This window comes from Odocoileus virginianus, chromosome 17 (assembly GCF_023699985.2).
Source record: "Odocoileus virginianus isolate 20LAN1187 ecotype Illinois chromosome 17, Ovbor_1.2, whole genome shotgun sequence".
NCBI classification, from domain to species: Eukaryota; Metazoa; Chordata; class Mammalia; order Artiodactyla; family Cervidae; genus Odocoileus; species Odocoileus virginianus.
Genome location: NC_069690.1, coordinates 32,499,514 through 32,524,282, shown reverse-complemented (window position 1 = coordinate 32,524,282; position 24,769 = coordinate 32,499,514). Strand labels below are relative to the sequence as shown.

The 24,769-nt window shown below is 54.1% G+C and overlaps 1 protein-coding gene across 9 annotated transcripts in view; it reads left to right on the top strand.

The window, feature by feature from the left end:
* The first annotated feature begins 1,630 nt into the window (after window positions 1-1,630).
* Window positions 1,631-24,769, top strand: part of EPN2 (epsin 2) — a 51,956-nt gene continuing 28,817 nt past the window's right edge. For 3 of the 9 annotated variants that reach the window (XM_070479221.1, XM_070479220.1, XM_070479216.1), the window contains exon 1: window positions 1,633-1,802. The gene's annotated coding sequence lies outside the window, so the exon portion shown is untranslated. Of the gene's footprint in view, window positions 1,803-2,223; window positions 2,372-22,419; window positions 22,445-24,769 lie in introns of those variants that run through there. The other 6 variants (XM_070479222.1, XM_070479219.1, XM_070479223.1 and 3 more) reach the window with 6 other exon arrangements.

The window sequence follows — 24,769 nt, the reverse complement described above, 5'->3', positions numbered from 1 at the left end:
GGGCCATGATTTCAGCGAGAGTGCTGCCCTCCTGCAGGCCCAGGAAGGTCCAGCAGAGAGCTGGGGCTCACCAGGAGGGTGCTCCAGGATGGGGGTGGACCAGGTTCAAAATGGGGAGCTCAGGTTCCTGCCTCTGGGGGCAGGCACACAGGGCTTCGTTCACTTTCTGGTGGAGAAGGCATGTGGAGCCTGAAGGCAGGTTGGACAAGTGGTTTCTGGCCTCTAGGACTACCACTGTTGGACTTTTCAAAGGAATGAGGGCCACATGGCTTTGCAGAGGTGTTAGTGTCTCTCTCGGCCTCTCCCCTCCCCCTCATCACTCCTTCCAGTCTTCCCTCTCCTTCCTTCTCTCCCTCTTATCTTGTGGTCAGAGAAGGGCAGTCTAGATTCTAGCTAGTGAGAACAGAGGGCTGTTATCCCCCATCTCCTCTCACACAGGCGGAAGGAACATGGGGCTCAGGGAAGGACAGTGGCTTGCCTTCCATGCCTTTGCCAGTGAGGGCACAGTGGGACTGCTGGACACAGCCCCCCTGAAAACAGAGCTTGGCATAGTGTTGAGGTCACCTGGGACTCCTTGGATCACAGGCTGCGGGAGGGTGCTCTCTGCCAATCCAGGAATCCCTGATGCATCCCCAGACCCTGCTGTGAGGTGTCTCTGCTGATCCCACTCTGACTGGAGCAAGTTGGGTTTGGGCTTCTCTCCAGGGTCTGGCCCTCCTCCAGCATGGTTCTTAGCACATAGTAGGTGTCTCGTGGGCCCTGGTTGAACCGAAGGGAGGAGGTGTTTCCTATGTGAGAGTGCGAGGCCCTGTGAAGGGGTAAGCCTGCACCAGGGAGGTCTATAAGCCCCTCATGGGAGGAGGATGAACCCAGCGCCCCACCTTCTTAGGGTCACAATGCCATTAGCAGTCTAGCAAAGTCTCTGCACCATCCTCAGAATAATTTTCAGCTGTGTTTTACTGAAGTAGAATGCATACATTAAAGTGACACATCTGTAGCATACATCAGTGAATTTTCACCAAGGGTAACACTCGTACCCCAGCACCCGGCGCCCCTGCACAACCACCCACCCCCCACCATCCGGCTCCACTTCCCGGACTTGTTAATGTTTACAAGAGCACACAGCGAGGGGAAGCGTGTTTGAGCTTCGGCTGGGGGCTCTCGGCGTGTGTATGTGAAGGAGGAGAGGGTGTGTGGACCTGTGGGACGTGCCTGGGATGTGGGGGGATTTGTGGGGTCTGAGTGAAGGTTGCCGTGTGCGTGGGTTCAGGGGTGAATTTGCCACGGATTGTGCAGTGGTGTGGGGTTGTGCGTAGGGTTTGGGGGTTGTTTATAGAGTGTTGGGGCGTGGGCTGTGGGGTGTGGTGGGAAGGCTGGGTAGTCTGCGTGGGGTCGTGGGTACCCGAGAGAGGTCGCGGGGTCAGAGAAAGTGGAACCTGGACTGGCTGGGACCCTGGCCCCGGGGGGCGCGGGGCGGGGCCAGGCTGCAGGGGGCGGGGCCTTGCGGGACTTGGGCCGGGCGGAAGGGCGGGTCCGCTGGGCCCAGGGCGGGGCCTCGGGGCACTGGGCGGGGCCAGACGGCAGGGGGCGGGGCCTTTCGGGACCTGGGCCGGGCGGAGGGGAGGGGCCGGCGGGCGCGCGCACGCAGCCGGCGCGCCCCCTCCCGGCCGCCATGTTGGCTGGTGTGTGGGTGTCAAACCGAGCTGGAAGCGGCTGCGACTCCTCGGGCTCCAGTCGCTCCCGCCTCCTCAGCTCTACTGGAGGCCGCAGCCGCGCACCCGGGTCGGCCCGGAGGAGCGCAGGTGAGCCGGGGCCTCGGGGCTCGGGGGCCGGAGCGGACTGAGGGCGCGGACCCTGCCCCTCCCCAGAGCGCCCCCAGAGCGCGGATCCCCCCACCACCTCCGGGAGTATGCACCCCTCGGTCCCAGCCGGGTCTCCACCTCAGGCGGGATCCCCTCTTACCCAGCAGGCCCCGCCCCACGGGCTGGAGCACGGCCCCTCCCCGTCTGGGTCCTCATTCCTCTGCAGGGACCCCCTCCCTTCCCCTCAGGGAGCTCTTCCTTTGGTATCCTCGGAGCCCCGGGCTGCCTGTGCCCGCCGCAGCTCCGGGAGCCCGTCCAGGCCTCGCCGTCCACCTTTCAGCTGGACCCACCCTGCCCCTCCTCCCCAGGCCGGGCGCCCCCGGCCTCGTCCAGGTGCCGGCCGCCCCCCTCTGGACCGCTGCGGGCCCCCTCCCCTCCGCAGGGACCGGGCTCGCCCTCCCCGCTCCACGGCACAGCGGGGACGGGGGCGGCGGAGCCAGGCTCTAGCTGCCTTTTGTTCCGCGTGGGATGGCGAGACCCCGCCCCGCGGTCCTGCCGGGCTGGTCGAGGTGGGTGAAGGGGTGCGTGGGGCCGCCTCTTCCAGGGGAACCTTCGTTTCTCCCCCCGTGGGGCGGCTCCCGGGAGCCCAGCGCCTTGGGAGAGGCCGGCCCTTCCGAGAGGAGTCCGTGCCAACAGGTTTTTGTTTGCAACCCGGAGTTGGCCTGGTGGCTTTGCGGGGGGAAGGGGGTGAGGACTCCTCGCTCTCCCCAGAAATCCCGGTAGGGGCCTGTGGGAACCCATTCCTCCGCCCAGGGGCTCCGTCTGGGGCCCTTCGCCCATTAGCTGCCCTGGGGACGCGTCGGAGCCTGTGCTGGAAGGAGGATGGGCTTAACCACCTTGAGGATTCAGATGGGGAAACTGAGGCCCAGAGAGAGGCACTGGGTCATGCGGTGATACAGCGTCGGTGCCGGAACTAGAAGCTCGGGGCTCTCTCTGGGATATTTTAGAAATTTTTTTAGAGAGAGATTCAGGGTTATCCCTCTCCTCTTTAACATTCACTAAGAACTTGAACAGAAAAGATGAGAAGTAGGAGTTGTTCCTTTCTACCTCCAGGAGGAGCTTAAAATGATTGAAAAAGGTGAATTTTAATTTTTAATTGTCCTTGCCCTCTTCCAGTTATGTAAGATAATGAAGATTTGGCATAAAACTTGTGCATCTTGTAGCTCTGTATACGGATGTTAGGTGCTAACAGATCATAGGCCGAATCCTGCGCAGCAGGGATTGAATTTGCACTGATAATTAAGTTTTCATCTGTATTTAAATAAACATCCAAAGGGCCTACAGGTTGTTCCTTAGTGGTGCTTGTTCCAGCACTTGTGTTTGGGACAGGTGATTGTGTCAGAGAGTCTGCCAAGAACTTCTCATTTCTTATTTATCTTCATTAAAAAAAAAAATCTGTATCTGTATTTTTACATTTTTAAAACTTTTTTGCTTCTTTAGTTTTAATATTGGGTCAGTCATCCTTACCAGTCTTACTGAGTTTTTCTTTTGTAAGCACTGGTTGAGTTGCATGCATGCTCAGTTGCTCACTTGTTTCCAGCCCTTTGTGACGCCATGGACCCCTTTGCTCCTCTGTCCATGGAGTTTTCCAGGCAAGAATACTGGAGTGGGTTGCCATTTCCTTCTCCAGGGGATCTTCCCAACCCAGGGATTGAACCTGGGTCTCCTGCATTGGCAGGCAGATTCTTTAACACTGAGCCACCAGGGAAGCCCACTGGATGAGTTGTTGTTCAGTGCTAAGCTTCGTCCTACTTTTTTCAACCCCATGGACTATAGCAGGCCAGGCTGTCCTCCACTGTCCTGGATGAGTTACTGGCTGTTGAAGAGCTTGGTAAAGTGCTGATTAGAGTGAGGCACGATCCAGGGCTGCATCCCACCAGCCCTCTGGCCAGGAGCGTGTCTGGGTTGTGTTGTGGGCTGTCCTGATCTCGGTTTACACAGGCTTCTTGCCTCCCTGTGCCTGGCAGGTGGGGTGCTCTGGGGAGATCTCTCTCCCAGCAGGGTGTGTGACTCCAAGCCTGTGCCTGAGGTGTGAAGAAATGTAAGACTTTCGCGTGATGAAAGCTAGTATGGTGTGTACGGTCTTGAAAAATGCAACATCCTTTATGAAAATCCTCTCTAGAAATGCAGGTGACTCTCTGTGTAACTCTCTTCCATGACAAGACGTGAGTTTCCTGAGTGTTTGGATTCTGATAAGAGCCCTGCAAAAAGTAGTTGAGAATTACTTGGGACGCTGATTTATTTTTTTTTTTTTATATTTATTTGACTACACCAGGTGTTAGTTATGGCATGCGGGATCTAGTTCCCTGACCAGGGATCGAACCCAGGCCTCTTGCATTGGGAGCGTGGAGTCTTAGCCACTGGACCACCAGGGAAGTCTTTCTGATTTATTTCAATGACCTGGCTTTTCCTGAACCTAAGGAGTGGGCATTTATTATAGTAATAGTAATTGTTGTTTAGATTTCATTAGGAAGAGTGGCAGCATTCAATTCTTTGTGGCCTTAAGTACTGAAGGATTTTCACGCACAGGGCTGCTGTTGTCACTTTCTAGGGAAGTGCCTTTAAGTTTTCAGAGTTCCCTGGCAGCTGTTCTCCCCCTTCTCCAGAACCTTCCTGGTGGATTGGTGGGTGTTGGAGGACTGTGGCTGTTGTTTCATGGCTGAGGATCTGTTGACCCTGAGCCGTGGAGAAATCAAAGGGCTTGGATTTGGGAGATGGAGGAGCTGTTGTTTCATGGCTGAGGATCTGTTGACTCTGAGCCTTGGAGAAATCAAAGGGCTTGGATTTGGGAGATTGAGGTTGGGGAGGATGTGAGGAATTATCCAGTCCTACCTCGCTTTTGTCTGCTAGGCTCTCAGTTCAAGCATTCTACTTAAACAGGTCTTCCGGGACTTCCCTGGTGCTCTTGTGGTTGAGAACCTGCTTTGCAAGGCAGAGGATGTGGGATCGATTCCTGGTCGGTGAACTAAGGTCCTAAATGCTGCAGAGCAACTTAGCCCACGTGCCACAACTGAGACCCGATACAGCCGAATGATATTTTTTATAAAAGAAAAAAAAATATTTTCATCCAGTGTAGCATGAAATGTGAATAAGGAGTCCTGGGCGGTGGACAGCAGGGAACAAGCTTATCCATCCCCACTGCAGGATCCACGGTTCTGTCTTGCTCTTGCCAGAACTGCTACTGTTGGTCCAGCAGTCCTGTACCAGGGTGTTATCCCCCTCCTACAGATAAGGAAACTGAGGCCCAAGAGCGTAAGTCTTGTGCTCAAGGTCATGCAGCCAATATGTGATGAGGCTGAATTTAGACAGGTGTGTTGACTCCCCAGATGTTATGATGCCTTAATCTCATCTGAGAAACTGAGTCCCGGGGTGAAGAGACTTGTTCTAAGCCCAGCTGTGAGTTGGCGGAGGACCGAGTACCACGGGATGACCTGATTAGGATTGCTGAGGTGGGAGAGAGCACCCTTTGGTTTTGCCAGATGCATTGTGAAATGTCTTTTTGTCTCCATCTGTTAAGTTTTTGAAAATTGACAGGCTTTCTGATAAGTTCCTCAATGGAATTTTCTTTGGTCTTAATTAGTTTGTTCAAGATGTCTAAAAATAGACGCTTAGAGAAGCAAACACAGTGAAGTAAGTGTCCATGCTGCTGAGAGAAGGTGTGTTGAGTGACCTCTGTCCACAAACTTGTTTGTCCGCACCTACCTTCCAGATTCTTGATGTCTTGAAATGCAAAGTTGTTCAGCAGACTCTTGTTGAACATAATTCCCCTCTGTCTTCACATCCACATGTAACACAGGGGTTGCCACCCATTGTGAGTGAAAAAACAGGCCCAGAGAGATTAAGTAACCTTTGAGGAGCTGACCCAGCCAGGAGTCAAACCCAGGCCTGTGTGGTTCCCAAAGCTGGGTGCTTCCCACTCCACCAGCCCCTGCAGAACACCCCACATGATGAGTGCTCATTTCTGTTATAGGACACACTTGTGACCTGAAAACCACCACGTTTATTTAGAGGGCTGGGAATTGTGAACGAGGAGATGTGTGTCTTTTTCCTAACTTCAGTGTCTGTGAAGACACAGAGGTTTGAATGGACCATTTGAACTGATAGAGGTTGAATTTCGGCTTTGGATTTCGAGAACCGCCTGGCTCTTTTGAGCAGGTCCTCAGCACTGTTACGATCCCCCACGTGCATGGGATTCCTTCTGGTGACTCAGCCCGGCGCACCCAGGTGCTGGGGCTGCTTTGTGCCTTCCTGCGGGCCCTCATTTGGGTGGAGCGCGGCAGCCCTCTGGAGACAGAGCAGGCAGCCGTGTCCCTTACCTGGTCGAAGTGGTGGTTGGAACTGTGCACAGAGGCTGTCAGGGAAGGGACCCCGTCTACTTCCTGGCGCATGGATCGTGAGTGGAGCCAGGAGAATTAGGCTCGGCTTGAGTGGTGACTGACCATTCAGGCTGATGCATGATATGGGTTTAAAAGCATCTATAATTCATCACTTCTGAGTGCAGGCTTCATCCTTCCTCTCACTATCCCCCCCCCCCCAGCCCGCCTTCACAGAACAGGGTTCTGTAGCTGAGGACGTCAAATGGCACAGACAGTTTGCCTACAGAAGCCATGCAACAGCTTTGGAATCAAATGTGGGTATAGATTGGCCTCCTGGCTGGATGGCTTTGGGCACTTTAATCACTGAACTTTGCTTTCCTTGTCTCTAAAGGGGCCAGTAATAACCACTGCAGATAGAGGAGTGGTCTTCCTCGACCTCTGGTGCATATTAGCATCGCTCAGAGGGTGGGCCCGGCCCCTGCCCCCAGCCCTGCCCCTAGAGTTTCTGACCCAGTGGATCTGGAGTGAGGCCTGAAAATGGGCTATTTCAGCCAGTTACTAGGTGTTCTCTGATGCTGCTGATTCTGGGGCCAGATTGGGAATGCAGGCCCACAGGACAGACTTGCAAGGCCAGTGAGGAGTCTTTACTGGCTGGCTGTGCTGGAGAGTCACCAGCAGCACATCCTTGCTGCCTCCCAAGTTTTCTTAGTGAGATGGTGGCATGACGCTTGGGAAGGGAATTTGGTTTCTCAAAGTGATGTTTTCACTTGTTCTTACGTGATTGTAATTTGACCTGTGGTCACAGCACGATGACTCTGTGGGTTAGTCAGGATGTTGTCCTTAACGAAGGGAACGTAGACGTCAGTGCTGTTCAAAGAGGCAGTTTAAGTCCAGAATCCTGTTTGAAAAGCTGATTCTTCATTCCCACACATCAAGCAAGATGTTCGCTGTTAAGGCTCTTTAGAAATGTAGCTGAGAAAGGGCAGGGGGCGTGGCGTTGGACAAGAGCAAACTCCCACGGGGCTGTTGGGGGTGGCCTCTGGTGTTAATGGAAGTTGCTCCTCCCTCCAGCAGTTCAGAGTGATTTCACAGTCTTTGGTGTTTACAGTTTGGAAGGAAAATTTTTTTTGCCTCCAGTAGTAATGATCAGCTTGTCTGTCAAAACCAGACACGTGGGTGTGAGTGAGCCCTGCCGATCTTTGAGTGTCTCCTTTGTGCCTGGCCCTGTGCAACTCCTTCCACAGGGCGCAGGGATCCTCCAAGGCCTGTCACCACTTTCTTTTCGCCTGTGCAGAAACTAAGTCTCAGAGGGGTTCAGCAGCTGACCTCAGGCCACACAGCTAGTCATTGCCCTAGCTGATATTTGCCGCCAGATGCCGCCCCTGTCAGATTGAAAACCACAGTGTTTCCGTGGCCTCGCCCTGCAACTGTCCCAGGTGTGCGCACTGCCTCACGGTACCTCACAGCAACCCGGAGGCAGGCGCTTCACAGGGGAGCAGAGCTGGGGCTCGGAGGGGTCGGGCTTGTTTACTGGCACCCACCCAGTGCCGGCAGGACCTGAATCCTTGCCTGTCTGAGTTTAGGGCCTCATGAGCTGTTTCTATGACACCTCCCCTCCCTGCCCAGAGGTGCAGAAGTCAATTCTGAGACCCAGAGCTGCCTGGGTGTGTAGAGCAAGGAGTAGAGCAGGAACCTTGGGGGAGCCTGGCTGGACCAGTGGGAGGAAGTCTGTGTGGCTGGTAACGGGTTTTGTGTTCGTAAAGCCGTGCTGAAGTAATCGCCCAAATTGCTCTTTGAGAGAAGGGGCTTTTTTCTTTTTTAACTCTGTGATCCTGAAACTGCACATTCGTTCTGTGAACATAGCACATGGGTGTTTAGGACTAAAAAATGGTCTGGTAATGCTGTTGTTAAAATGTGATCAAATTCATACCAAAGAACTTTGTAGTTTTAAAATGTTGCATATAAATAAAAATATGATGCTTCACCTTCCTCAGCAGGCATTTCACAAATGCCTTCAGCACATGGGTCATTTTTCTGGTCCTACCTCCCATGGATGAGGAGGCTGGGGTGTGATCACTTTCCCAAGGTTTGAAAACTGCCTGCAGCTCCCAAGCCAAGGGGTGATAAACAGCTATGTGTCAGTACCTGCCCTGTGCTCTTGGGAGGCCCTGGAGGTTTGGAGTTAGTTGTTTTGCAAACTCTCTAAGACTCTGGGGTGAATACATCCTGAGAACTACAGGTTGCTAGCCAGAGTCTGTCCGCTTCTCTGTGTCTGCCTCCCCCAAGGTCATGGCAATCAAGGAATGATGATGGACTGAAAAGTTCATATTTTTACTTGAAAGTACGTCCTCCCTGAATGCCTGTTTGATACACAGAGCTGTCATGGGGTATACTGGGAAATGGATGATCAGAGAAATAGCTTTTAGGCCACTTTCTGAGAGGCAGTCGGTTGATGTAGAAGTATGGGTGTCAAGTCAGGGTGGTTCCATGACCATGGGGCCAATATCTGAGGGCAGCGTTGGCCTGCAGGAGTGACGCACAAGGTCTCTGAGGTCAGAGCTGGGTGTTTGTGAGAAGCCATGGCTCCCGCCACCAGGAGAGAAAAAGAGTGTTAGTGAGGCAGAAGCTGGTGGTTTGTTGAGTTGTGATTTTGGTTCTTGGTCAGGAAATCAAGAGTGGAGAAAAGTCTGGAAGAGTCAGGGAGAAGACAGGATCACAGCTGGACCTGGCTGGACAGGGAGCCAGAAGGCAGACAGGGGGCGGGTGCCTGGCGGGGGTGTGGGGTGTGTGTGGAGCAGGCTGTGGAAGCAGCCCTGCTGGGCAGATGCCTCCTGAGAGCAGGGAGCACTGGGTGGCCACTAGCTCCAGTGGGGCTGCGGCCTTGGGGTTCTAGTGTTGGGAGCACCCTCTGGCAGGGCATGCAGCGTGGCCTACTTCCTGTGGGTGAGGGCCTGGCCAGCCTGTGTTCACCGGACTGGATGGGTTCCAGAGCCAGCCCTGGGGTGTGTGTCAGGGTGAAGAGGCCAGAGTCCCACTCTGTGGAGGGGTCTCCTTGGGGCCTCATTGCCGCCTAGGAAGGTGGCTATCAAAGCCCTTGGAGCCTGCAGTTCGTATTGTTGGCTGCACCTGCAGGTCACATGGCCTGAAAGCTTTTCAGAATGCCTGTGATGGGGCTACACCCCAGACGGTGGTGAGGGAGCCAGTCGTGTTTTCAGAAGTGCTCTAGAGCACTGATGGTGTGTGTGGGCTGCGAATCTGAACTGTGCTCAGGGAGCTCCTGGGAGTGTCAGGGATTGGGTGGGGGGGCGTCGAGGTTGGAGCCAGAGGGAGCCAGAAGCCTTTGCAGTCACGAGGTGTGGGGTGCTGGGACCCAGAGCTCCTGTTAGCTGCTGTGGATGGACTGGGAGGGAGGGAGGAGAGGGGGCAGGTTAGGGGAGTCGTGCCAGAGGAGGACGGTTGGGTGACCACCTGGCTGCAGAGGTTTGCCTTTCAGTCACCCAGGGAAAGTGGGCTGGGTTAGCAGAGTCAGCAAGGTGAGAGCAGGAGAAGAGACTCTGGCCCTGCTGTTTGGTGGCCTCCTTCAGCCTGACTCTTGGCCACGTTAGTGCAGCTGACACCACCGGGCCAGCCTGGGAGCCAGATTCCTTCCTGCACCCCTAACTGTGATGACCACAGCAGACACTGCTTGTAAAATGTAGAACTACACTTCTGAAAAGTAATTATAGTAGATAGCTGTAGTTTAGAACTCCTTGTTTAGATAGATGCACTTTACTGAGTAAAGATCAGAAATACAGAAATACTGTTTTACCTGGTATATTTAACACAAACCACAATATCATCATTTATGGTATTTCCAGAAAAAAGTAGTTTTCAGTCCAGTTTATTCAGTTCTTAATGTTTACTGAACACACATGTATTGTATACTGTAGGTTAGGAATACATACATGATAAGATGTAAGTTCCTAGAAGGGAAAGATTAGGAAGTTGTGATTAATATTAACACACCACTATATATAAAATAGGGCTTCCCAGGTGGCATAGTAGTAAAGAATATGCCACCAGTACAGGATATGCAAGAGACGTGGGTTTAATCCCTGGGTCAGGAAGGTCCCCTGGAGTAGGAAATGGCAACCTGCTCCAGTATTCTCGTTTGGAAAATTCCATGGACAGAGGAGGCTGGTGGGCTACAGTCCATGGGGTTGCAAAGAGTTAGACACAACTGAGCACACGCACACACACAAATATATATATGTATATATATGCATAAAATAAACAAGGACCTACTGTAAAGCACAGGAAACAATACTCAGTATTTTGTAGTAACCTAAGGAGAATAATCTGCAAAAGTATACACACACTACGAGTCACTGTGCTGTGTATCTGAAATTAACACTGTGTTGTGAATCAGTGTTGTAAATACTCTAGTTTAAAAACAAAGGATGTAAGTTCCTGCCTTTAAGCAGCTGATGATCTGCAGAGAGCGGCTCCTGACATGGGACAGGTAGTGTCAACTCCAAGAGAGACATTTAGTAAGTGCGGGCAGATGCCGAGAACGAACTTGGGTGTCAGAGAGGAGATGGTACGTAAGCAGAATCTTGAAGGAAAAGTGGGAATTTTGGGGGGCAGAGGACCCGAAGCAGCAGGAATGGGCCATGAGGAGCCCTGGGTGAGATGTCAGTCTCGCTGAGCCGGGAGGGTGTGGAGGAGGCAGGCCGGGGCATGGATGGAGGCCCCCATCAGCCTTGAGTCCACCCTGGTTCTCACATGGCTTTGGCGGCAGGGGGCTCCTGGTGCTCCCCCTGACCTCTGCTCTGAGCAGCTCTGCTCCCTCCGAGCGTGGGGAGCTGGAAAGAGCTCCTGTGAGAAGAGGTCCTCTGCTGTTTGAGACAGACTGAAGTGATGTCACTACTGTGGTGTGTGGGCGCAGCCTGGGGTGACTGGGAGCGGGTGCTGGAGGCCTCCCTGGTGACCTGGAATGCCCACACTCCTTTCTTTTGTCGCAGAAGGTGGGGCTGGAGGGGGCTCTTAGCTGCCCCTCCTCTCCGGGAAGCTGGTTCCTCGGGTCCGGGCCGGGCGGGGCAGTGCTCCTGCCTGGTGAGCAGGTCCCTGGGGAGAGGACTCCTGACAGCCAAGCAGCTCTGTTCTCTAAAACTCCTGGAGCCCTGTGTGACGACATTGTCAGGGCGAGGGGCCGAGTCCTTAGCTCAGGGCATGTGTGAGCAGCTGCTGTGTGCCTGACTTGGAATTGGGCACCCCCCATGTGCACCGTGGTGGTCTGTGGGCCCCATCCAGCCTGCCGGTGCTTTTCGTTTGGGTTGTTGGTGCCTCTTTTTCAAGATTGAACTTGGTTGCTGTATTGGTTTCCTATGGCTGCTGTAACAAATTACCACCCACGCAGTGGGTTGCTTAAAGCAACAGGGTTCTGCAAGCCTAGTCCATGTGGCTCTTTGGGTGTAGGCAGGGCTGTCTCTTCTGGAGGCTCTGAGGAGCTCTGTCTCCTGCCTTCTCCAGCTCCTTGCCTCAAGGTCCCTCCTCTTCAAAGCCAGCAGCTATAGCCCTGTCCCTCTCCCACTGTGCCTTCTGACGCGGCTTGCCTGCCTCCACTTGTACTTTAAGGTCCTTTGTGGTTACATGGAGCCCCCTGGATAATCCAGGGTCCTCCTCCCTATTTTAAGGTCATCTGATTAGAGACCTTAATCGCATCTGCTACTGTAATTCCCCTTTGCCATCTAACTGGGATTAGGATGAGGGCATCTTTGGGAGGCCTTTATTTGGTCTACCCCAGATGCCAGCATGAAAATCAGGAGATCTTACATAGCAATCCATACTTGCAGCTTCATTGACAAATCAGAACACTTGGCAGCCGGGGCCTGCCCCGTTGCCTGGCAACCCTGGGTCAGAGCCAGGGTCGGCGCCATCTCTGGATGGGGTTGTGTGTGCCAGCTCCTCACAGCCCCCACCCCTCCCATGGTGTCCACTCACCTCCCTTCGTGGCCTGGGCCTGCTCTGGGGACTCACGGCCTTCCACTGTGGTGGCAGGTGTCTGCTCAGGGTGGTGGAGCTTCCTGCCTCTGTCTTCTGTGTCCTTATGAGACCCCCCTCCCCCACCTCCAGACCTCTGTCCTGTCCGTGCCTCCCCTGAGCCAGGCTCCATGCTCCAGAGCCTCTCTGGTGCTCTTCTTGGTGGTGCTGTTCATACCATAACTCCTTGTCTCCTGTCCCTTCTTTCCATCCTGGTACCTTCCATCTTACATCTTGCATTGGCGTCTGTGAGAAGCAGGTCTTTCTAGTGCACCGTTTGAGCAGTTCCCATCGAGTCAGGACCACACAGCAGCGTTTTGTTGAACACCTGCTATGTGCCATGTGCTCCCCTACACTCTGGGAATGCGGTGGGGGTGGGTGGAGGGAGATACCTGCCTTGCCTCCCCTGTGCACTTAGTTCTGGAAGAGGGAGCAGGACAGGTGAGCCGGCAGTTAGTTGCAGCATCAGCTCCTCCTGCCTCTTGGGAGGGAGGCGCTGGCAGCGTCTTGCTCCTGGGCCCGAGCTTGGAGGTGAGCTCCATCTGGTGTGCTGGGGCTCTGGAAGAGGTGCTTCGGTGAATGATCCCCATATTTGCAGACATTGCCGGGACCCCAGTTGGTGGCTGAATTTGGGACAGGCATTTTGGAGGGCCATCAGTTAGCAGTGTGAGTGACCAGGCCAGACGCCTCTGTGTGCTGCTGCCCCGTGGCCTGACCTGGGACTCTGGTTATTTTCGAGGAGCCCTCTGTGTGGCTGCTTGTGGCCAGGTCTGCCTCCAGGTGACCCTGTGCTGTGGGGCTCAAGGTGGAGGGCACCTGGTTGAGCCCCTGGAATTTGACAGTTTAGAGGCATCTAGTTCTTTTATCTACACAGAATACTATCCAGCAGGTCAGAGATCTTTGGAAACTTGCTTGAAAACAAAGCTAGACTTATCATTTTGGAGGGTTTCCAGCTTATAAAAATAGAATAGTTCAGCTTGACTGTTTTAATCTAGGCTCTTCTCCCTCCCCTGCCAGATTATTTCAGAGCAAATCCGAGACTTAACTGTTGATAAGTGCTTCAATGTGTATTGCTCATAGATGTGGACTCTTTGGGAACTTATATTTAAATAAGGACTGACCACCAATGGTCCTAATTCTGAAGTTCATACTCTCTGGGTTCAAAGCTGGGTTTTTTCAGTTGTAGCATAACAGTCATCTTTATACAAAATCTTGATGTGGGTTAAATTTTATTAGCACTTCTATTAAGGCAAGACAATGAGAGTTCAGCTATCTTAATTATTTTTTTATTATAAAATAACATAAAATTTACCATGGTAAATGGACCTGAGTTTGAGTAAACTCTGGGAGATAGTGAAGGACAGGGAAGCCTGGCGTGCTGCAGTCCATTGAATCACAAAGAGCTGAACACAACAGAGCAACGGAACAGCAGCAGCCATTTTAAAGTGTAAATACTCGGCATTAATCCCATTCCCGGTGTTGTGCAGTCTCACCTCTGTCTGGTTCCCAAGCTGGTTTCATCACACCTGGAGGAGACAGACCTGCACCCATCAGCCCCCACTGCTCCCCTCCCCTCCCTGGCATCCGTGGACTTGCCTGTGCTGGACGGTTGATATGAATGGAACCATGTGGCACATGGCCTTCTGTGACTGGCTTCTTCCCGTCTGCATCCTGTCTTCCACAAGTCACCCCCATGGTCAAGTGTCAGTGCTTCATGCCTTTTATGGCCGAATGATATTCCGCCATGTGGCCAGACCACAGTTTGTCTGTTCATCTGTTGATGGACACTTGGTTTGTTTCCACTTTGGCAGCTGTGAATAGTTGCCGCTTTAACTCGTCAGTTCTTAATTTGAAACGTGGTGATGTGGTGTGTGGATCAAAAAGAAAATGTCACCTGTGAGGGGGCAGGAAGGTGCCTTACCCTTGGCTCCGTTTGTTTCCACACACACATTTAAAGGTGCTTGCTGCCGAGTGGGACACACGTGCTGCAGAAGCGCACTGTGCATAGCATCCCCCTCGGGGCACCCGGGCCCACATGGCTGCTGTCTGCCTCCGGGGACCATGAGGCCCACCCAGTAGGCTGCTGACCAAGGACAGGCCCTGCTGTTCCCAACCTCAGCAGCCACAGCCGTGGGTCTGGGGGTGAACAGTGGCCTCTCTGAGCAAGATAGTGAGGGGATGATCTCTCATGTTCTCTTGGAGCCATCGGTACACGGGTGGATGCCTTTCCCTGCTTTCCCCAGTGAGACGGTCAGAGTCAGTTCCCCTGTGGCTTCATGACTGCATGCTGAGTTCAGGATGACTAGTTAGATACACGGCTGTCAGCTGGACCATGAAATGATTCGGGAGCATGGCGTAGATGTGAGCGTTGATTTCTGGTAGGAGTTTATTTCCAGTGAAGAGTCAGTGGCAGCCCAACTGCTGACTGTGGGTCAAGGGCTGCCATGCGGGTGCAGAGGGGCCCTTGTACACTTCATAGGGGTCTGGTCCTGGTGTTGGGAGCACGTTTCATCTATGTCACGCTATGTGTCCCCTTATGAGGACATGAGGGTGGGGTTCATCTCAGGCCCCAGGACAAGGAGAAGCTTCTTCTGTGACTCTGGTCTGTTTTTGTCTGTAGACAGTGTGAGTCATCTTTGCTTTGGCCGCCAGGAAGCTCAGCTCAGAGCCAGTCTCTTGTCCCAACTCTGGTGTGGTCTGCACTTGGTTTCTAACCTTGTTTTCTGGCCCTGCTTTTTTTCCTCCCCCTTCTGTTTCCCTGTTGCCTGGGTTTCTTCATTCACTCGCTATTCGCTATTCGCTGTGTCTCCTGGCTTCCTCTGAGCCAGTGGTTCTCAAATGCTGGGCCCCTGTCACCTTTGGTTCTAATTATTCTGGGTGGGGCCTGAGCATGTTAGTTCCTGAAGCTTGCTGGAGATCCCAACACAGAACCCTCTCACAGGCGGGGGTTGTGAGCCACTGCTGTTGGCTGTTTGCATTCTTTTTAGCAACAAGGCAGGAAACATAGGCAGAAAGGATGGAGTTGGGGAGGACAGCCGATGCAAAGGATGGTGGCCTGAGCTCAGAGAAGCAATCAGGTGGATCATGTACCTCCTGGTAGCCTTCTTGCTGGTGGAACCAGCGGGACCTCTCCTTGGCCAGCCCACAGAGGCCTTACCTCCTGGACAGACCAGGGATGAGTGGCTGTAGAGTTTGCTCTGAGGGCTTTGGGCCTGCCTGGTGGGAGCGCGGCTGTGTGATAACGTCCTCGGGCCGTCCAGGACCGGAGCCTGTGTGTGGAGCCCAGTCAGGCTGCCATTTGCTATGGAATGCAGTTCTAGAGAAGACCAGTGGATAAGAAGGCATTCATAACAGGGTCTTTTCAACTAATCTGACCCTGCCTGTGTGTTAAAGGAGCACTCTCCCTGCTCTAATCAAGAGAAGGAATAAATTATGACCGAAAACACATTCCGTCTTGATTTTAAAAAATATTCTTTATTGGCAGGAGAGTAAAGTAAGTAGCATAAGAAATCACCATGTAACCTGACTGCAAGGTGTTAGGTAGATGTTAATATTTGACGAAAGAGAAACAAATGTTTTCTTTAAACAACAAAACCAAACCTTTTATTATTTCTTCCCGCTCTCTCCCTCTTCCCAGGTTTTTTTCATTAGGTTCTTTTGACTTTGAGCGAGAGTCTTGGTAACTTCTTTCCCTCTTCACCATCTGATTATCGATAGTTTTTCCAAAGACTGAAGCCAGCTCTGATAAAACATATGCACCGAAAAAAAAAAAACATACGCACTGACCAAATGTCTTCAGGCTGGTTCTTCTCTGTGCTACGTCTCGCGGGGAATGTTGATGATGCCTGTCTTAATGGTAATGAAAGAAAATGTGGGAAGTTCATAAAAGTAGGAAGGGCCAAGCTAGAACCAACCTCGTCACTGTAATTGTGGTTAATATTTTGGTGTATTTTCTCTAAGTTTTTTGTTTAGTGCCCAGGAGTCTTTGTGGCCTGCGTGACTGTCATGGGATGGCACAGAGCTTTCTCTCAGATGGCTGAGCTGGGAAGAGGTCAGCTGCCTCCTGTGGTTTGTCCCCCACTCCCTTGCTGTGGGTGTGGGGTCTTGTGGCTGGGAGAGAGCACCACTGGGGGTGAGGCTGGGGAATTAGGGGCGTATTCAGCAGTTGGATATGGGAGGGGGAGGAGGAGACCCTGACAGGGGGGCTGTAGGGGTTGCTGGGATGGGGCGTGTAGGCAGGGTGGCCTTCAGGGAGGATGACTTTGGGGCTGAACAGTGGAGCGGAAGACTGCTGGCTCTGCGAGCCTCAGAGACTCCAGAGTGGGCAGTGCCCCCCGGGCAGAGTCAGCTGCAGCTTTTGGGGCCTAGGTTGCCTTTTACCATGTAGTTCAGGGAGTGACACTGATACCCCATTCTCCCAGGGCCAGGTGCCTGGGTGCTGGATCTTTGAAACCTTCCCTTCTGGGCTGGCGTGGTGTCCAGCCTGTCGTCCTGGGTTTCTGAAGAAACCTTCTCCCTCACTGAGGTCAGGCTGGTTTATGATGAGGTGGTCATGGGTGGTTTATGCCTCTCCTTTCTGGAGGCTCTGGAAGAGAAAGCAGGCCTGTTCCTCAGGAACGTGTTTACTTGGGGCTCACCAGCTCCCTCTGCTCCAGTCCAGGCTGTGGGTCCACGGGTCACTTTGGGGTGACCCACGACAAGTCAGCGCTGAGTGAGTTCCCTCTGGGGCCCTTGGTGTGGATGTGCCTGTGCCCAGCCCGAGGCCCTGTGAGCAGCTCTGCCATGCTGGGGAGGGGTCCCCACTTCCTTGTCTGCCTGGCTGGTTACAGGCACCTCCAGGAAGGAGATGCTGGCCTCCCCTGAGGCTGTGCGTCCTGTGAGGGCAGTGGACCTGGTGTGTGTGTATGTGGGGGGGGGGGGGTCCTGCATCAGTGATTTGTGGCGTTGCTCTGCCAGCCAGTGGATGGTGAAGAAATCTATGTGGTAGACCACTCAAGGCCACTGGGAGGAAAGAAAAAGAAAATTGGGTTAAAACTAGGAAGAGGGAAACAAATATTGTCTTCTTTAAAAGAAAAAAACCATGGGCACACTGCTTCTGACTCAAGCTCTCAGAAATAAAAGATGTTTAAAAACCTGTGTCATGAGGCTCACAGATGTAACCTGGAATCCATTCCCCAAGGCCTCCTGCCTCGCAGGAGGTTATGTGGAAGGGGCCAAGCACAGTGCCCAATGAACTGGCGACTTCTGAGCGTGCAGTCAGTTGAGAGAGAAAGTCCCCGGCCAGTGCAGCTGGCCTCTGAGGGCCTGTTCGTCTCCCCGCAGGTCCACGTCTCTCTCTGTCTCACTGAGGCCAGGGGAAGGCCCAGCAGGAAGGTCCAGCTTTGTTGCTGGCCCTGTCTGTGCCTGCACTTCCTTCCTTGTTGAGGCTGTATGGGTAGACCACGTTTTGTTGTTTATTTACCCATTCATCTGTGAAGGGAAGCTCTTCTCACTGGCTGGCTGTTAGGAGCAATGCTGCTGTGAACTCCAGGGCCACATGCATACTTGGGCACCTCATCCTTTCTCTCTGGCGGAGACACAGGCCTCCACCACCCCCCCACGCTGCGGGGAACTGGCCTCTGAGGTGCTGGACCCAGAACATCACACCTCCCTTCTGCCATGTTTTACTAGCTAGAGCCGTGGCTGATCCCTGAGGAGCAGGGAACACAGCTCTGTTACAGGTCCAGGAGGCAGTGGACTGGAAGTCCTTGGTGCGCAGAAATGATGACCACAGAGGGGGAGTGGGCATCCTGGGCCCAGGGGAGGGGTCACTGCAAGGTGGGGCTCCCAGGTGCAAATTACCTGCCACTGGTAGGTCCGCCTTGGAAGCTGGTTGGTGGAGAGACCACGAGTCCTCCAGGGAGCAGCTTAGAACATGTGGTGGTCTTCAAGGAAGGACCCGGGAGCCTCCTGTAAGTTATGTTTGGGTTCTGAGGCTGAGGAGCTGGCCCTGAGCCTCCTTGGTGGGCACTGCCTCACTCACCCTCTCTCCTCTCCTGTGATGTGCTTCCCTTGCAGGCTGGGCCACATAGTAAGCCATCGATAAACTCAGTGGTCACGTCGGTGAGTTTGGCCAGCAGCAGCCGAGCCTGCGGTCAGTGAGTGAGCGGGCTGGCCTCCCCAGGTTTGGTTGTCTTCCTGTGAAGCACAGGTGTGCCGAAGGGCCTGGTCCTCCCCCTGTTCGTCCCCGGGCTGACTGAGGGAGCAGGAGGCTGGTGGCCAGTGAGGCAGGGAAACACTTCTTTCTCTAAAGTGGAGTGTTTTCTGGGCAGATCTCTGTGTGCACTGTCATCCGTGCTGGAAACTCACTCATTTATTATTTTCCTCAACAAAGTAGGACAAAGGCAATGTAAACGTTGTTTGAAGAGAAGTATTTGTTAATGGAGATAAAGCCAAAAGGAAAATAACAACTTTAACTTCTTTTTTGGTTTTTGTGTTTTGACATTCAGCAGCATACTTCTAATCTTTTAAGAATTAAAAAAATTACATGGTATGCCAGCCGCGGTTTGTTTCTGCTTGTTAACTTTAGTGTGAAATTGACTCAGTGCCGCCTTGCTAGACGTGGGCCTCTCCAGTCCTGCTTTTCTCCTGGGTGGGGGAGGTGCCCAGCGGGACTGAAGAGGGTGTGGCAAAGGCCTGCGAGCAGCTGTGGGCCCCGCAGAAGAAGTGAAGAGTCTCCCCTCCATCCACTCAGATCCTTCATGGGGTCATCTGTCTGCTTCCAAGGCTGCTGCTGCCATTTTTCTGAGGAGGAAACAGATTAGTGAGGTGACGAAAACATGGTGTGGGGGCAGCTCTCTCTCCACTCCAACTAGTGGTAATTTTTAACCCCCAGCAGCATCACAGCCCATGTTTCCATACCCCGTGAGACGTTGGGGGCCCTGGACCCGGGCATCGGATGAGTGTGGGGAGCAGCCGAGGCTGGGGCAGCGTGGGAGCAGGTGGGGTTGAGTCACTCCTTCCCGGGGCAGCTGTGTGCCCGGCTCCGCGCCAGGCCCTGTGAGGCAGCCCCAGTGTGCAGACAGTCGGGGCCTCTGTCCAGAGGCCGTGGGAGGAAGTGGGGAGAGATGGGGGAGGCCGGAAGCGCAGGTGGCCTGCAGGGCAGCCGCAGCAGGTGGGGGGGTGCTCTGCAAGGCTGGCTGGAGGTGGGGGGGCAGTGATGGGCTCGGTGCTGTGCCACAGAGGCCAGCCCCGTGCAGCAGGTCTGGAGGGCTGAGGGCCCCACACTGGGTGTTGGAGCTGTTTGTTGGCATAACCAGGCAGAGAAGGTACAGCCCTCCCAGCCTGAGGCTTGCCTCCTGCTGCCTGCTCTGGGCTCTTCATCCCTGTTGGTTGGCATCATGCCCCAAATCCCCTCAGCTCCCCTCCCCTGCACCACAGGATGGTTCTCCTGTGTCTCCACCTCTCTCCTGGCCCTTCTTGGACATCACTGATGGCCACTCACCCCCTTCTGACTTGCGCCCCCTGCCTGCTCTCCTGGGCTCCCCCAGTGCTCACCCCAGCCCTTGGCACAGCTGCCCCGGCCGTGTCTGTTCTCTGTGCTGGTCCTGCCAGCACCTCCAGCTTCATTGTCTTCATTGTTATATGGCCTCCTTCCTTCTTCTGAAGTGGGCACACCTTCCCCACCTTGACATACTGTGTCCCTGCCATTCCGCTGGCAGCCAGGCACTGTGGTATGGGCATCTGCCTGCTTCCTGCTCTTCCCCCCCCCCCCCACCCCCAATCCACCTGCTGTGACTTCATCAGGACTGCAGGAGCCCCGCCTCCACTGCGCTGCTTCTCTGCCCCCAGACATGCACACCCACTCCAGTAGCTTCGGCTGCAGCAGTGTTTCTTAAAATAATGTTAAGTGGAAGCCGTTGAATGTTACTCATCTTAAAGAGTTTTTTATCGTCAGAATGCCACGGTACCTTTGCTGGTTCCTTAGAAAGTTAAACCGAGAGCTCCCATGTGACCCAGCAGCCCTCTTCCTCAGCACCTGCCCAGGTGAGCTGAGCACATACATCCACATACAAACTCATATGCAGAGTTCACAGCAGCATTGTGCATAAAGGCCAAGACATGGAAACAGTCCAGGTGTCTAGCTGATCAGTGGGTAAATCAATGTGGTCTGTCCTTATGAGAGGAAATTACCACATAAAGGAATGAGGTACTGATAATGCAGTATAAATGAACCTTTAGAATACTCTTGAGTGAAAGCAGCCAGACATAAAAGGAACATACTGTGTGGTTTTGTGTGAAATGTCCAGAGTAGGTGAGTCCACAGAGACAGGAGGCAGCTTGCTGGGGGCTGGTGAGAAGAGGAGTGGGTAGTGATGGCTGATGAGCAGGGCCTCCCGGGAGATGAAAACGTTGCTGGGGGCTGGTGAGAGGAGGAGTGGGTAGTGATGGCCAATGAGCAGAGTCTCCTGGGGGATGAAAACGTCCACTGCAGTGACTTACCCAACACTGTGCATGTATGCTAAGTCACTGAGTCGTGTCTGACTCTTTGTGACCCCACGGACTGTAGTCTGCCAGGCTCCCCTGTCCATGGGATTCTCCAGGCAAGAATACTGGAGGGGGTTGCCATGCCCTCCTCCAGGGGATCTTCCCAACTCAGGGATTGAGCCCACATCTCTTATGTGTCCTGCATTGGTAGGCAGGTTCTTTACGACTAGTGCCACCTGGGAAGCCCATCCAACACTGTGAAGATCCCAAGTTGTGAGTGTGAATTGCCTACTTTAAAATGGCGAATTTCGTCTTAGTAAAAACAAATAGAAAGACCTCCTCTGCCCAAATGCCATAGCATGATACCTGATTTCATGTGTGTGATTACTTAATGCAAGTATTTGAATTAGAAGTAAACTGATTTAGGGACTTCCGTGGTTGTCCAGTGGTTAGGACTCTGTGTTTCCACTGCCATGGCCCTGGCTCAGTCCCTGGTCAGGAACTAAGATCTCACAAGCTGAGTGTGGCCAAAAACAAAGTAGATTGATTTGAAGTAAAATATTAGGTATACAATAATGCAGTTTATATTACAAATTAAAGAGGAGGATTCCTAACACAGCGCCTGGAATGTCAGAAGTGCCCTGTGAGTGTTAACCGTATGACTCTTACTTGGAGGGTTTGACAGAGACCTGGAAGGGGAGTAACGAATTGGCAGGTCCAGATTCCTCAGTGCGTGATGCCCCCAGACCTGCCCCCTGCCTCGCCACCTCTTCCACTCATGCCCACGGCTCCCCTCTGCCCCCATCCTTCCCCAGCTCTGCCCCAGGTGCACAGGTGTCCCGCCGGCTGTCCCGACCCAGACGGGGGCCGGGGCTGCGTCCTGGGCTTCCCCATGGGCATCATTCCTTGTGTGCCCAATGTGTGAAAAGTATCGGCTAAACCGTACGTCTGCCTGCGCTGTGACGAGGAAATGACGTTACAAGAGAGAACAGCAAGAAAGTTTGTAAAATGCCGTGCAGACGTCGCTATGTGCCCTGCAGAGCAATAGCTCTGCTCCCGGAGCAGGGTCTAGAGGCCTTGGTGCATGAGTCTTGGGGACTTATGTGCACACACCAGTACTGTTCACGATGGCAAGAAGGTGAAGTGGGCCCAGGTGTCCCCAGACAGGAGAGGGGGTGTGTGTCGCTACACGTGACCACAGGCGCTGTCACATGGCAGGAACACGCAGCAGCGTGGACAAGTCTCAGAGCCCCAGTATCAATGCCAGGGCAGACTGTGGTGGTTGGACGATGTCCATGGTGAGACCATCATCTTCTTTCTTAAAAACCATGGGACCGCGGAGCTCAGAACCCGAGCTCTTTGCGGGGGTGGGGTGGGGAAGGGGTCTGGGTGACAGGGGCATGTTGTCTGTGCCTGCATGTGGCTGGTGTGTGCTCTTGTGTGTGCCCAGCAGCACATACGTCATAAAAATGTAAGAGGACAGAGTGGTGGCTGGAAGACCTTCTCTGGGCTGACGCTGACATTTGAGAGTCCAGTCAGCGGTGCAGAGTAAATAAAATCCTGGGAACTTCTCCAGCAGAGGAGGAGGAGGGAAGTCGTATTTTTATTCTGAACCAAAAGAGGAAGTTTACCTTTCGGCACTGAGACTGGTTTTTTCTTGGTGGTACTTCAGACGACGGCTGTTCTTAAAGGAGTAATCAGAGCTCTCAGGTTGTTCCAGCCCATGTGGCTGCTTCAGCAGAAGATGCAGCAGTCACTGAAGAGGTCCCGTTTCTTAAGGTGTGAGTTCTGATGGGCTGATGTTTACGTCGTCTTGGAGTCTCTGATGCGCAGGCTTCCTTCCACCCGCCAGCTTTCCTCATGTTCCTCTCTGTGGGGCCTGACGCTTTCCAGGGCAGTGCTTTCTGGGAAGAACCTTAAAGGCCCCTCCTTGGTGGGCCATGTTGGAAGGTGCTGGGAATGCCAGGGGCCTGTCCCAGGACAGCACCACACCGCCTGGGCCTCACGTCCGCACGCGGGCAGGGGCTGGCCCTTTAGCTCCAGCATCTGGGCTCCTGCCCGCTTGGCTTGCTGAGCTGGAGACGGGCGGAGCAGGGGTAGGAGGGTGGTTATTTCTGTGCTGTCTCTCTGCCTGTTTAGCACCTGACAGGAGGGGCCTTCGAAGCCTCTGGATTCAGCAAGGAAGGATTCACTACTCTCATGATAGTTTGGGTTTTGTCTGAAGCCAAACAGTTAGACGAGATGAAGAGGATAGGACCAGAAGCCAGACATCTGGGAGCAAGTCCTGGTCCTGCCACGTGCTGGCATGTGGCTCAGGCCAGTTTCTTACCCTCTCTGTGCCCAACTTCCTCACCTGCGAATTCTTACTGAGGTTCAGTGAGCAGACGCTCTGGCATGCAGTCAGGGCTGTTAGGATTCTCCAGCGTCTGTTGAGAGAGCCTGTGCTATTTTCAGTTTCTATTCTGAGCCTGTTCTGTTCGGGTGACTGTTGGCATCAGAGAGTTAGCACATCTGAGGCCTTGTTGGAAATGCCAGCCACACAGGAAAGGACTGGGCCTGAGCCCGGGCATGACGGTCAGGAAGGGGCTTGTGGACGATCCCACCTGCCTGACCAGGAGGTGCCTTCTGCCCAGCGTGTTCTGCCCAGGCCCTGCTGCTTCTATAGCCGTGTCCCCTACCCTGGACCGTGTCCCCAGGCTGCCCTTGGGGTGCTGCTGAGAAACATCCTCAGGGGCACACTCTGGGAGGATGCAGGTGTCTGGACCCATGTCCCTCAGCGCCGAGCAGCGGCTGCCCCATCTCATCACCTGGTCTGCTCCTGAGCCCAGGCTGGTAGGGAGGCAGGGCTCTGCTGCCCGTGGGACTGCCTGGGTGCTACTGGCTGACATGGTTCACCCCTGCCCTCAGGTTCTTTGTTGTGAACTCTTAACCACGTGGAGTGGTTTTATATGTTCACTGGGCAGAGTGGCTGTTCTGACCTCAGCAACAGAGACCCTGAGGGAGACTGCTGGGGGACTAGCCCAGTGTGAGCCCCGTGTCTGAGGAGTGGAGGGGGGTAGGGTGCTGTCTGCCTTGTTCAGTTTCCCTCTGTGCCCGCTCGCTCAGCCCACGTCAGAGCAGCCTGTGCTGAGGACACATGGTGAAGATGGGGACGCAGCAACTGGGATGAGCAGGAACGTATCCCACATGGAGAGGATCTGCCCACAGTGGGAGCTGGTGACTTGAGAGAGTGACCGTGGTCCCCAGATCTCAACTGACAGGAAAGAGCCAGTGGGCAGTGCCAGGGGGAGGCCGCGGGCAGGGGAGCAGGCCATGCCTGGGACGGGGAGAGTGCCAGGGGGTGGAGGGTGCACCCATGCTGGCCCCGGAGGAGCTCACCTGCTGGGTGCGCTGTCTTCCGGGCTCTGGTGCCCCCCGCACTGCCTGGGGTGGGCTGCAAGGACCTCAGCCACACTCCTGGAAGCCCATGGGAGCCCCTTGTGCAAGGCCGGACACTGCCTGGAGGTGCCTGTCCTCACCCGCGGGCTTCCTCTGGGCAGCATCTTGAGCTCCTGAGAGAGCAGTGTCGGGTGACTGCTGTGCCTGAAACCAGGTCTGTGTGGTCCACAGCCGCACCCCCCGCCCCGGCTTCCCCTCTCTTGCTGGCTTCTTAGGACGTGGCCACAGCCCAGCACTCATCGCCACCACAGTGACCAGCCAGGTCTAAATTAAGCATGAAGCCCTGGGAATTCTACATTTTCCCATGTAGCTCTGTTCTTTTCCCCGAGTGTCTCAAGCTGGAAACTTCTGATCAACCCCATCGTGGGCCTGCCCTGGGTGTGTGTGTGTGGGTGGGTGGGTGTGAAGCCAGCAGATGCCCCTTTCTGTGCCCCAGTCTCTGGGTGGTGTGGCCACTGGCCATCAGGGGGGGTCTCTCTCTGGTGGTAGAGTCACTCAGCATGTTAGAATGGAGACTCTGGCCCAGGGGTCACAAGCTCCTTTCTTAGAGGGGGGCTGAGTTCGGGGGCTGCTTTTCTCACTCCACAGACCCGGGAAGCCCCACAGGCCAAGAGAAACATCCACTACTAGGCTTGTCGCCAGAACTCTAGCCTCATGGTGGCTGAC